At 44.9% G+C, this 12,470-nt stretch overlaps 1 protein-coding gene across 1 annotated transcript in view; it reads left to right on the forward strand.

Moving 5' to 3' along the window:
• The first annotated feature begins 11,469 nt into the window (after positions 1–11,469).
• SPATA16 (spermatogenesis associated 16) overlaps positions 11,470–12,470 on the forward strand; it is a 163,407-nt gene continuing 162,406 nt past the window's right edge. Inside the window, exon 1 of the mRNA XM_083442238.1 lies at positions 11,470–11,598. The gene's annotated coding sequence lies outside the window, so the exon portion shown is untranslated. The remainder of the gene's footprint in view (positions 11,599–12,470) is intronic.

Genomic DNA, 12,470 nt, shown 5'->3' on the forward strand with positions numbered 1-12,470 from the left:
ACCCAAAAACTTCTCAGGATGCAAAACTGGGACAAAATGGGAGCAGTGATTTAGCAGAGTTAGGTATTGTAAAGGTGAGACTTCCCTTTAAAATAATTCATCGTGAGTTTCATTCATGATCAGCCATCACCAAACCGGTTGCCTCTGGTTATTTTTGGACTACAACTCCTATCAGCCTCATGCAGCATAGGCAATGGACAGGGATGGATGGTGGAAGAGGGAGCAGAAAGATCAGTCCAATTTCCCAGAACAACAGGAGGCCAAGGGAGGACCTCCTGGTCCTTGGAATATTGTTCCCTCTGAGGAGAAGCCACAGCACCACCCAGCTGGTTGGACCATCACCTGACCAGCTGCAGGAGAGGCTGGAGCAGGAAGAACTCATGTGGCCTTCTGCTAGCTGGACTCATTTGTGGAATGTAGCCCACCAAATTTACACTTGTCACTCCAACCCCTTTTGCCTCTTGCTTTGTCCACCACTGATGGGTTGTCCTCAGAAAGTTGTCCAGAAGGGAATGAAGCCCTTGGACTGAAATAATTCCCCCATTCTTACAGAATTCATTTTCCCTGGAAAGTGGGATGTTTACTCAACCCCTTCCTAATCCTGGGAAGAGCATGAGCCCATGGATCATGATGGAGAAACACCAGAACAACCTTCAGCCGAAACACACCTCAGAGAGCTGCTACCAGTCAGTACAGACCAGGGGTGGGAAATCTGTGGCAGTAACTTGAATCCATCGGTTCAGGTCCTAGCCTCCAGATCAGGAGAAAATAAGCTTGCTTCATTCTCCATGTAACAGCTCTTGAGATATTTGAAGATGGCTATCATATCTTCTCTCAGTCACCAATTTCCCAGGCGAAGCATAACCAGCTCCCTCAACCATTCCTCATAAGGCTTGGTTTCCAGACCCTTGATCATCTTGTTCTCCTCAGCACACGTTCCAGCTTGTCAATATTCTTCTTAAATTGTGGCACCCAGAACTGGATATTAAGAAGAATATTGACATTGTCCCCACTCTTACTTTATCCTCACAACAAACCTGTGAGGTTGATTAAGCCAGGAGATAGTGACTGGACTGAGGTCACCCAAAGAGCGTCATGAGCAAGTGGAAATTTGAAATTAGTTCTCCCTGGTGCTGGGAGACTTGAGACAAAGAAGGTATGAGATGACAACAATCCCCGGGAAAGAAAACAGGAAATTGCATCGAAAATGGACTCCCTTGCTTCTCTCCTTGTACTTCGAGCCCCCTACTGCCTGTCATTCTGTCCACAGCACTTAGATTTCTCTGGAAAGGGATAGTAGCTTCTTGGTAAACACATTGCAGGTGCTCCTGCAAAGGAACAAGAATATTCACTCAGGGTCAAATTGCATACTCATTTATGCCAATCATCCCGACTAGGATATGACTCAGGTCAGAACTTCACGCCTTGCTGTGGCAGGCAAAAGGTACAAAGGCTAGCCTGACAGTTGATTTATGCAAGGAATGCAAAGGGCAGACTAGGATGCCATCTGCAAACGGGGGCATGCATAAATAAATAGATAGATAGATGATAGATAGATAGATAGATAGATAGTAGAACCTGCTCTGTTTGAGTGGTCAGCAATGATTTTTCTGCCCCTCTAGCCCACCTGCAGTGCAGGTATTACCAGCTGGCTTGTAATACGCCTCCTAAGAGGAAGAGACAGGGAAAGGGTGGAGGTCTCCACAAGATTTTTAAAGAGTCTGAAGGACTCCTTCATATGACCAGCTTGTTGAGCATTTGTCCTGATTTGCTTGCAAAAAGGTTGTGCAGGGGTTAAATTATGCCTTGTTGTTGTGGAGCAAACTTTCTGATTAGCTTGTGGGGAGGTTATACAATACTAAGTATGCATCCTGAACTCATCTTGATTTCTCTATGCGGTGGTTATGCCTAATCCCATTAATCATATGTCCACCCCACACTTTGCAATGTGTTTCCCCATCACTTTTCTCACCATAAAATGCCTGTTGTCTGTTTAAAGTGGATTTGTTGTGCCAGGGTGGACCTTTAATCCACTTTAATTGCACAAACCTAAATTTCAAACCTATCCATTCTGAAGGAAATCAGCCCTGAGTGCTCACTGGAAGGACAGATCCTGAAGCTGAGGCTCCAATACTTTGGCCACCTCATGAGAAGAGAAGACTCCCTGGAAAAGACCCTGATTTTGGGAAAGATTGAGGGCACAAGGAGAAGGGGACGACAGAGGACGAGATGGTTGGACAGTGTTCTCGACCCTGGTGCTGGGAAAGATTGAGGGCACAAGGAGAAGGGGACGACAGAGGATGAGATGGTTGGACAGTGTTCCCAAAGCTAACAACATGAGTTTGACCAAACTGCGGAAGGTAGTGGAAGACAGAAGTGCCTGGCGTGCTCTGGTCCATGGGGTCACAAAGAGTCGGACACAACTAAACAACTAAACAACAACAACAAAATTTCCAGTACACAGTTGAATCCACTTAGAATCATTGAATTGTAGAGCTGAAAGGTACCCAAGGGTCATCTAGTCCTACTGCCTGCAATGCAGGAATCTCAGCTAAAGTATCCATGACAGATCCAACCTCTGCCTAGAAACCTTCATAGAAGGAGAGTCCAGAACCTCCCAAGGGAGATGGTTCCACTGTCGATCAGCTCTTACTGTCAGAAAGTTCTTCCTGATGTTTAGTTGGAATCTCCTTTCTTGTAACTTGAAGCCATTCGAGTTCTACCCTCCAGAACAGGAGAAAACAAGCTTGCTCCATCTTCCATGTGACAGCCCTTAAGATATTTGAAGATGGCTATCATATCTCCTCTCAGACTCCTCCTCTTTTCCAGGCTAAACATACCCAGCTCTTTCAACTATTCCTCATAAGGCTTGATGTCCAGGCCCTTGATCATCTTGGCTGCCTTCCTCTGCACACATTCCAGCTTGTCAATATCCTTTTTAAATTGTGGTGCTCAGAATTGAACACAGTATTCCAGGTGTGATCTGACCAAGGCAGAATAGAGCAGTACTATTACTTCCCTTGATCTGGACATTATATTTCTGTTGATGCAACCTAGAATAGCCTTGAAGTTAGTGAACTTGGTCCTTCTTCCCTATACACATATTTTTCTTAACAATTCTGTGTGGGAGGAGAGGAGGGTTGACCTAGGGTCACTCCGTGTTTTTGATGGCCGAGTGGGTCTTTCAGGCCTTGATCTGACACCATAGCTATGATGCCACACTGTCATTCTGTACATTGGTGATGCCATATAAATAATCCAGCCTTCTCCAAACTGGTGGCTTCCATAGGTTTTAGACTACAACTCAGCTTGTCATGGATGGTGGGACAAGTGGAGGGCCCTACCTTGGAGTAAGCTACTCTTCCTTGAATTTGACTCTGAACCTGTGGCCTTCTAGATGTTGCTGGACTACAACTTCCATCATCCCTGACCATTGGGTATGCTGGGTGGGGCTGATGGGAGTTGGAGTCGTCAAACATCATCTCGAGGGCCACCAGGTTGCCAATTCCTGATTTAAGCTTTGGGCATGACCTCCTTCAGTCACCCAACACACCAGGCATTTGAGGCATGAGAAACTTCAATTTGTGATTCTTCTCTTCAAAGCAAGACTCTTTTCTGCATTGAGTGCTATCTCCTTAGCTGTAGCTCTGGGAAGCCAACAAAGATTCATTTACAAGACTGGGTTGACAAGCACAATCTCTGGAAGAAGCAATTGTGGTTTCCCTCATCCTTCCCCCTACAACTGATTTTTTTGTTTTAACCTTTCAGAGCTTTGAAAATCACTGCAATATACAAATAACTCTACTAACACCATACATCTCAGGAATACTCCCATCTCAAGCAGGATCCTGGTGCATTGTGGAGTCAGGCTCAACCATTAATAAGGTCTTTTGAAGTTGTGAGAGTGTTGATGCCTGGGGGAGAAACAACTGCGGTGGTGAGTCAGAGTGGCCTGGGGATCCCCAGGTAATGAGGCTGACCATTCTCTCTGGGGGATTCCAGTCAATGAATAACCTGGTTGAAGGAGCTTCTCAAAGGTCTAATACTGACAGCACCTCCCAAGAGAACCAAGCTTTGTTATGCAATGTGAGCCCACTGTGTCCATTTAAGAAGGGGAACAAAGCAATGCAAATCTGAAGTGGAGCATCTCTGAGTAATCACATTTGTTTCTTTGTTTGTTTGTTTTATTTGACAGCTTGAGGTTCCAAACAAGACGCCATTCATTCTCCACTCTGCTGCCTCTTGCCTGCTCAGGGATGGAGTATTAATCATTATGCTAATTACATTAGAGAGTGAAGATTTAGGTGAAAACGCCTTCTTGAAAACGGCATGTGTTCCCAGTTGTTCCTAATGGTGGAGACCAAAGGCCAATCTACACCCAACCTTTAAAAGCACATTCAATGCACATTGAGTGTTAAGGGTGTTGGGAATTGGAAACTATGGTTTTCACGGTTCTTGAAGTCATGTGTTTTGCATGCGCATTGAATGTGCTCTAAGAGATGGTGTGGATCTGCCCTGAGGTCACATTCACACCATAAAGCACTACAACACCATTTTAAATAGTCGTGGCTCCCCCTGAACAATTGTGGGAGCTGAAGTTTCTTGAAGGTGCTGAGAGTTGTTAGGAGACCCCTGTTCCCCTCCCAGAGCTACAACCACTCTGAGAAAAAGCAATGACAAACCTAGACAGCATCTTATAAAGCAGAGACATCACTTTGCCAACAAAGGGCATATAGTTAAAGCTATGGTTTTCCCAGTAGTGATGTATAGAAGTGAGAGCTGGACCATAAAGAAGGCTGATCACCGAAGAATTGATGCTTATGAATTATGGTGCTGGAGGAGACCCTTGAGAGTCCCATGGACTGCAAGAAGATCAAACCTATCCATTCTGAAGGAAATCAGCCCTGAGTGCTCACTGGAAGGGCAGATCCTAAAGCTGAGGCTCCAATAGCCACCTCATGAGAAGAGAAGACTCCCTGGAAAAGACCCTGATGTTTGGAAAGATGGAGGGCATAAGGAGAAGGGGACGACAGAGGACGAGATGGTTGGACAGTGTTCTCGAAGCTACCAGCATGAGTTTGACCAAACTGTAGGAGGCAGTGGAAGACAGAAGTGCGTGGTGTGCTCTGGTCCATGGGGTCACGAAGAGTCGGACACGACTAAACAACTAAACAACAACAACATAGTCACCTGGCCTACCTGGACCTCCAAAGACAGTGTTGGAACCAGGAAGTACTAATTATGGCATTCACTTCCACAAAAGGCAGCGATGGCCCCCAGCTTGGATGGCTTTAAAAGAGGACTAGTCAGATTCATCAAGGATAAGACTAACCACAATGACTATATTCTGGCTCCATGGTCAGAGGCATTAATGCTTCTGAATACCAGTCAATGGAAACCACAGGAAGGGAGAATACTGTTGCACTCAGGTCCTGCTATTTTTATGTTTTTTATGCACAGGAAAGCCTGTTAGACTATTTTGACACATAAAAGCCATTGACTCAAGTTATAGTGAGTTATGTTGCAAAGGTTCTGGATGGTAGACCTATATGGGCCTAATGTAGTCATGTTTGTTAATTTCAGTGTGTCTACTCTAAGTAAAAGTTAGCTGAATGCCAACCTATGTATTAATAGTACTCAGCACCTTATAAACGTCTCACAAAAATAACAAGTTAGGTCATGTTCTATACAGGAGGTGAAATTCACAACCATCCAATTCCTATTATATTTGGTGGGTTTGCCCCCTGGATAAAGATTTATTGGATAAAGATAATTAGGTTATTTATTAAAGATCTAGTGTATGAGTTGTCTAATGACCTCAAAATATATCTTCTAAATAACCTAAAAGGTAAAATACACAGCTATGCTATTGAATTTACCATAAATCTACTTATCCACAAGCAAAATCCATGCTCTGACTAATTGGAAAGAGAAAGAAGCCTCTGCTATTGATACTGGGAAAGATATTAAAAACAGCAAAACATGTTGAAGTTATCTAATAAATGTCAGAATTAAAGAAGGGACACAGCAAAGAAAATGTTGTGGAAAACTGGATTCTATTTGTTTTCTTTATGTGCTGATGGGAAGAATAAGTAAATAGAGATAAAGATAAGATAAGATAAAGGATTCTTGACTGACATTCTTCCATTCCAGAAAAATAGATCATGGAGGGGAAAGAACAACACAATCATTGCCTCTGAGGGGTGGAGTTCAGCACTTTATAGAGATATGACTGTGAGAGAACCAAGATATCGCAGGCAGCAGACCAGCTTTAATCAGTCAGATTGTGCAGTTCATACAATTCATAGATCTGCAATGATAGCAAATTCCATCAGTTATAGGAAAAAAATAAACAGGTTAGGAACAGAAAGTCTGAGAGAAATCTAAGTACAGAAATAAATCAAGGTCTAGTTCTCAAGAACAGCTGACAAGGTAAAGCTGCTTCTGAGAGGAGCGTAAGACAGTTTCCTGTTCCAGTTGAGACTTGCTTGACCAATGTGGTCTTCCAGAAGTTGAACTCTGGTGTTTTCCTTGCTTGCTCTTCAGCCCTCTCTTTTGGCTTGGTTCTTGACCCTTCTGTGTCCTTCACCAGTGCCCCCCCACTTTGGTCCTTACCCGTTGGTACTTACTACTGAATTGTTCCATGGTTCCTTGCTTAGGTGGACCCAATGGGGGTTTGGATGGATGACTCCCTATCCACCCACTTCAGGTAGTCATTGTTATACCTTCAATATAGCACAATACTATGCAGTCTACATTAAAAGCAGTATCATACCACTTTAGGCAGTTGTGGCCATAGGCGCCGGGTTCCGCCCAACTCCAGGGGTGCCCAACGCCCACGCATGACATCACACACATGCCACATGTGCGACATCACACAGCGGGAAGAGGCCATGAGGCCCACCACAGCTCCTGGTAGGCCCAGCGAGGCCCACTGCAGACTGTGGAATACTGAGGGGGCCTAGCCCCTCCTTGAAAATTTCAGGGGGACCATTGGCCCCTCTACCCTCCCTAGATGGCCCACGGGGGTTGAGATTTCTCCCATCAAGTAAGGGAATTGTTGCTTATTAAGAGTGATGAGAGTTGTTTGTAGGCCCCTTATTCCCCTCACAGAGCTACAATTCCCAGGAAAGTTTAACAGTCAGTCCCTCTTTCCCAGAGTTCTCTGAGGGGAATAGGGATCTCCTAACAACTCTCAGCACCCTTAACCAATTAAAGTTCCCTTTAGCCCCTCACATAATCAATGAATGCAATGAATACATGAGGAACACTTCTAGTGCCACTGCAACACATGGCAAAGTGGTTTGAGCAATAGCATGAAGAAGAGTAAGATTCCCAGAAAGATCAGGATTGAGCTATTGCTCAACCAGCAGAGGGAGGAAATGTCAAATGACTTCCACTGAACCTTTTTTCCATCATCATGGTTTAAGGCACAGGTGGGGAACTTGGAAGAATCATAGAATTGTAAAGTTGGAAGAGACCCTGAGGATCATCTCAGCACCAGCTGAGCTGTCCAGTGACATCGCTGCACTACATCTCCCGTGATCCTTGAACACTGGCCATACTATCTGGGGCTGATGGGAATTGGAGCCCGACAACTTCTGGTTGGTGGCAGGTTCCCCATTCCTGCTTTTAGAGAAATTGGTTCCCCCAAGCATGCTATCAACTGATGACTGCACCACCAGGCAACAACTAGCAAGCAAACAAGTCGTCGCTGATCAAACTTCCCGGATCAAACTCTCACATTACTTTCTGTTACTTCAACGCAGCCAGTTCACATGTTCAGCTCTGAGTCGTCAAGCCCAAAATAATCAAGCGATGAGAAATCAAGTGAGCCAAGGCGAGGCGTGGACGTAATCCTATCAAAATTAGAAGAACAGCCTGCCTGGAATTTACCATCCTAATGACTGTTCTCGTATCACCCTCTAGTGGCAAACTTCCTTCAGCCAGTCGCGGCAACACATCATTAGTATTCTTTTATGAAACACATCTAAAACAGAACAGCCTCATGTTCGGGAGGTAAACAAATCCCTATTCCCTTCACAGAGTTACAATCTCCAGAGTCGCCTGGGAAGGAGGATTTATTGCTAAACCACTCTGCAAATTGTAGCTCTGAGAGAGGATGGGGAATCTCCTAATAACTCTCAGTTCCCTTAACCAACTACAGTTCCCAGGATTCTCTGCGGGAAGCCATGACTGCTTAAAGTGGACTGGTTCTGCTTTAAATGTATAGTGCAGACAGCGTCCATAATGGGGAATGGGAGCTAGTGGAATCCTGCAGGTCCCCAGAGCCTTTTGCAGTAAGTGTCTTCTAGCACCGGGGTCTCAAGGCAGGGAGCACGAGGCTCTGCCTTCCTGAGGTCCCTCCCTAGACAGAACACATAACAACAAAGATGGAAGGAATGGAACAGTGGGAAAGGAAGTAGGAAAGGGAGGCAAGCTGACTAGAACTGGGGTAACCTTCATTTGGCTGAAACGGGTTGCAATCGTCTAGGGTCCAGTCCACCCTGTCTCTCTGTGTGCAGCATTATTATTATTATTATTATTATTATTATTATTATTATTATTATTATATTTTTGTACCCCACCCATCTAACTGGGTTGCCCCAGCCACTCTGGGGAAGATACAAGGCAGCAGATATTTAAAGTCTTCCTTCTCCTGGATGGGCTGCCTTCCCAGGTTGATGAGCCCCATTGCTCATGAATGTCAAGCAAAAAAAACCACCCAGCTTCCCTCAGACAAGGGAAATATCTGAGGGAAGACTGATGACATCTCTAACCTAAACCCATTGTTATGTACTGAGTTGAATAGGATCCAGAATGCAGCAGTCTGATTGGTCCACAGGAGCCACCCAATCCAGCTCCAGGTGGAAGTGAATCCGCAACCTGATTGGCCTACAGAAGAATCCCGGAATTAGCCAATCACGTGGGGCCCATTCTGTAAATATAGTATATAAAGCAGACATTCTGGGGGAACTTCCATTCCTCCTCACCACTATGAGCTGAATAAAGAGCATGAAATCCACTCTCGACTCCGAGTATATTTCACCCATCTTTATTTCCCACCTCTTAAGAAGGGCATACTTGTCGTACTTCCCAGTGGCAAAGCAATTGTCTTCCTGGTTAGTTTGAGATACACAAAAGGACTGCTACCCCTCATGCAGGCAGTGTGGGGACATCTGTGAAGGAAAGATATTTTATTTGGGATCTTCAAATTGACCTCAGTGGAGTTCAGGCTTGGAAGCATTAAAACATTTATGAAAAGTGGTTATGGAACAGGAACAGTATCCTCTCTTAAACATTAATGTTGAGGTGATATTAAAAGTAATTTGTTTTAAAATGGGGAAGGAGCCTGTCTGGATTAAGGCCTAAATACCTGCCAAGTCCAATTGGTTTTTTATAAACCTGTCAAACAGACACAAAGAGCAATCTCAGTTCAGGCACTGAGGGAAAGCAACCAAGGTCAGTGAAAACGAAACCCGTCAGAAATAAATGAGTGGCAAAGTTATACAAATGATGGAAGGCGGAATTTACAATGGGAGGAGGGCAGAGGAATAAAGGAGGGGGGACAGCCAACTCATAATGATATGGTTACATCAGCTTCTGCTATGCTGTGATTGAAAAACCACCATCCATGGCTGCTGCTAGTACTTGTCCTAATGACTATATTCCCTCCAGAATCAGTTGTTGTTGTTTAGTCGTTTAGTCGTGTCCGACTCTTCGTGACCCCATGGACCAGAGCACACCAGGCATTCCTGTCTTCCACTGCCTCCCGCAGTTTGGTCAAACTCATGCTGGCAGCTTTGAGAACACTGTCCAACCATCTCATCCTTTGTCGTCCCCTTCTCATTGTGCCCTCCATCTTTCCCAACATCAGGGTCTTTTCCAGGGAGTCTTCTCTTCTCATGAGGTGGCTATTGGAGCCTCAGCTTCAGGATCTGTCCTTCCAGTGAGCACTCAGGGCTGATTTCCTTCACAATGGATAGGTTTGATCTTCTTGCAGTCCATGGGACTCTCAGGAGTCTCCTCCAGCACCATAATTCAAGAGCATCAATTCTTCGGCGATCAGCCTTCTTTGTGGTCCAGCTCTTACTTCCATACATCACTACTGGGAAAACCATAGTTTTAACTATATGGATCCTTGTTGACAAGGTAATGTCTCTGCTTTTTGAGATGCTGTCTAGGTTTATCATCGGTTTTCTCCCAAGAAGCAGGCGTCTTTTAATTTCGTGACTGCTATCACCATCTGCCGTGATCATGGAGTCCATAAAATCTGCAGTGGTCCATGAAGGAGGAATCAGTTGTAGTGTGCCTCTCAATAACGGGGTCATGAGTGGGAGAATGCCCTTTCTCATGCCCTGCTTGCAGTCTTCCCAGGGACATCTGGTTGGCATTTCTGAGAACAGGAAGCTAGACTAGATGAGCCCTTCAAGAGTTTGCAGGATTGAGCCTGTGAACTTTCTAAGGAGTTTTGCTATGGATCTGTTTAAAATGGATAGGTTTTGAAATACCGTATTTTTCGCTCTATAAGACGCACCAGACCACAAGATGCACCTAGTTTTTGGAGGAGGAAAACAAGAAAAAAAATATTCTGAATCTCAGAAGCCAGAACAGAAAGAGTGAAAGCAGCAATCCCTCTTGCTGTTCTGGCTTCTGGGATAGCTGTGCAGCTTGTATTCGCTCCATAAGACGCACACACATTTCCCCTTACTTTTTAGGAGGGAAAAGGTGAGTCTTATAGAGCAAAAAATACGGTATATAGCATCAATCAGAAGGAAGTTCAATGCAAAAAAAGTCCAGTAGACATTGGAGCCAACTCCCTTCAGCAGCACCCCAATAAAATATTTGAGGGGGTCCCCAAGCTGATGGTCATTGCCATTCAAATTGTGTGTGTGCACGCGCATGCATGCTGCATCTGGCAATCTATTATGCGGGGCAGGGCTTACCTGCCTCCCCCCAATATTATATTCGATTTGGCACTCTTGCCAGTAGATATAGGTAACAGAGTAATGGGAGTAAGTCCCACTGAATTCTGGGGGGCTTCCTTCTGGAGACAGGCAGACAGGTCTTGTATCCACTGCGGTGACCAGACAGCGCAGAGAGTAGAAATTCCATGGCGCACCTGTAGCAGTGAAACTGGACACCTTCATCTGCCCTACCTGCAACAAACCATGTCTCTCCCGTATTGGTCTCTACAGCCACAGCAGGCGCCGTGGCTCTCCACCCCTGAAGGCTCTTTCTATTGTCTCCCAAGAAATACGGATGCCAACAACTTCTGAGCAGACATGCATAGGACTGCACTGCTTAACTCATAGCACTCCGTATGAAGGAAGCGTCATGCCATCCTGCTTTGCATTTATTACATGAATAATATGAGTATCTCATTCCACCCTCCCTTCTGTGTCCCAGAGTGCCAGGAATGCAGGGCAGTTGCTGTTGGAATGTTTGTTTCAAATCTGTTGCAAGGGGGTTCCACATGTCTCAGAAGCACAAAACGGACTAACTGACTCCCGCTCCTCGTTGCAGTTCAATCGGCAAAGGAAGTGTGAAGCGTTCAGAAACTCTGCATGTGTACACCAGGGCTTTTGCTCCTGCAGAGTGAGTAAGCGTGTTTGTCTGATGCCTAAAGACACGTAACGAAGGTGCCCGGTGAGCCTCCCTGGGGAGGGCAGCCCACAAGTGGGGAGCCACTGCAGAAAAGGCCCCGTTTCTCATGTTGCTGCCCTTCTTGTGGAGGAGGCGCATGAAGAAGGGTCTCCGATTATGACCGCAGGGTCTGAGATGGTTCCTATTGGGAGAGGCAGTCCTTGAGGAAGGGTGGTCCCGAGCCATTTAAGGTTTCGTAGGTCAAAACCAGCACTTGAGATCGGCCTCCAAAACTAACTGGCATTTTATGCTCAAACTGTCTTGCCCCGGTGAGCAACCAGGTCACTGAAATCTGCACCAGCCAAAGTTTCTGAACTGTCTTCAGAGGCAGCCCTACATATAACATGTGGCAGTAATCTAACCTAGAGGTTACCAAAGCATAGACCAAGTAGGATATCCTGGTCCAGATAGGGGTGCAGCTGAGCCACCAACTGAAGCTGATGGAGGGACCTTGTTCACATTCCTGGCGATTATCTAATGCTTATTTCCCCTAAATTGATTTTTTTTCCATAATGTTTTATTAAGATTTTCACATAAAAAAAGAAAAAGAAAAATACAAAAATAAAAAGAAAACAAGTAAAAACAAGTAAAAACAATTCAAATTTCTTAATATTACTTACATTCGCTTTTTTCCCAGACTTCCCCACACCTCCCCTCTCTGTATTCCAATTCAAATATTTAATCAGCAAATCCCTTCCCTCTGTCTTATCCTTCTCTTTATCTTAGTGTGTTATACCTTAAATTCTTCATCTTTTTAACCTTCAAGTTTTCTGTTCTCCTTCACCACATTATTACTAATAACCCTTTAACCTCCATCCAACATC

This window comes from Podarcis tiliguerta (assembly GCF_965153285.1).
Source record: "Podarcis tiliguerta genome assembly, chromosome: 5".
NCBI classification, from domain to species: domain Eukaryota; kingdom Metazoa; phylum Chordata; class Lepidosauria; order Squamata; family Lacertidae; genus Podarcis; species Podarcis tiliguerta.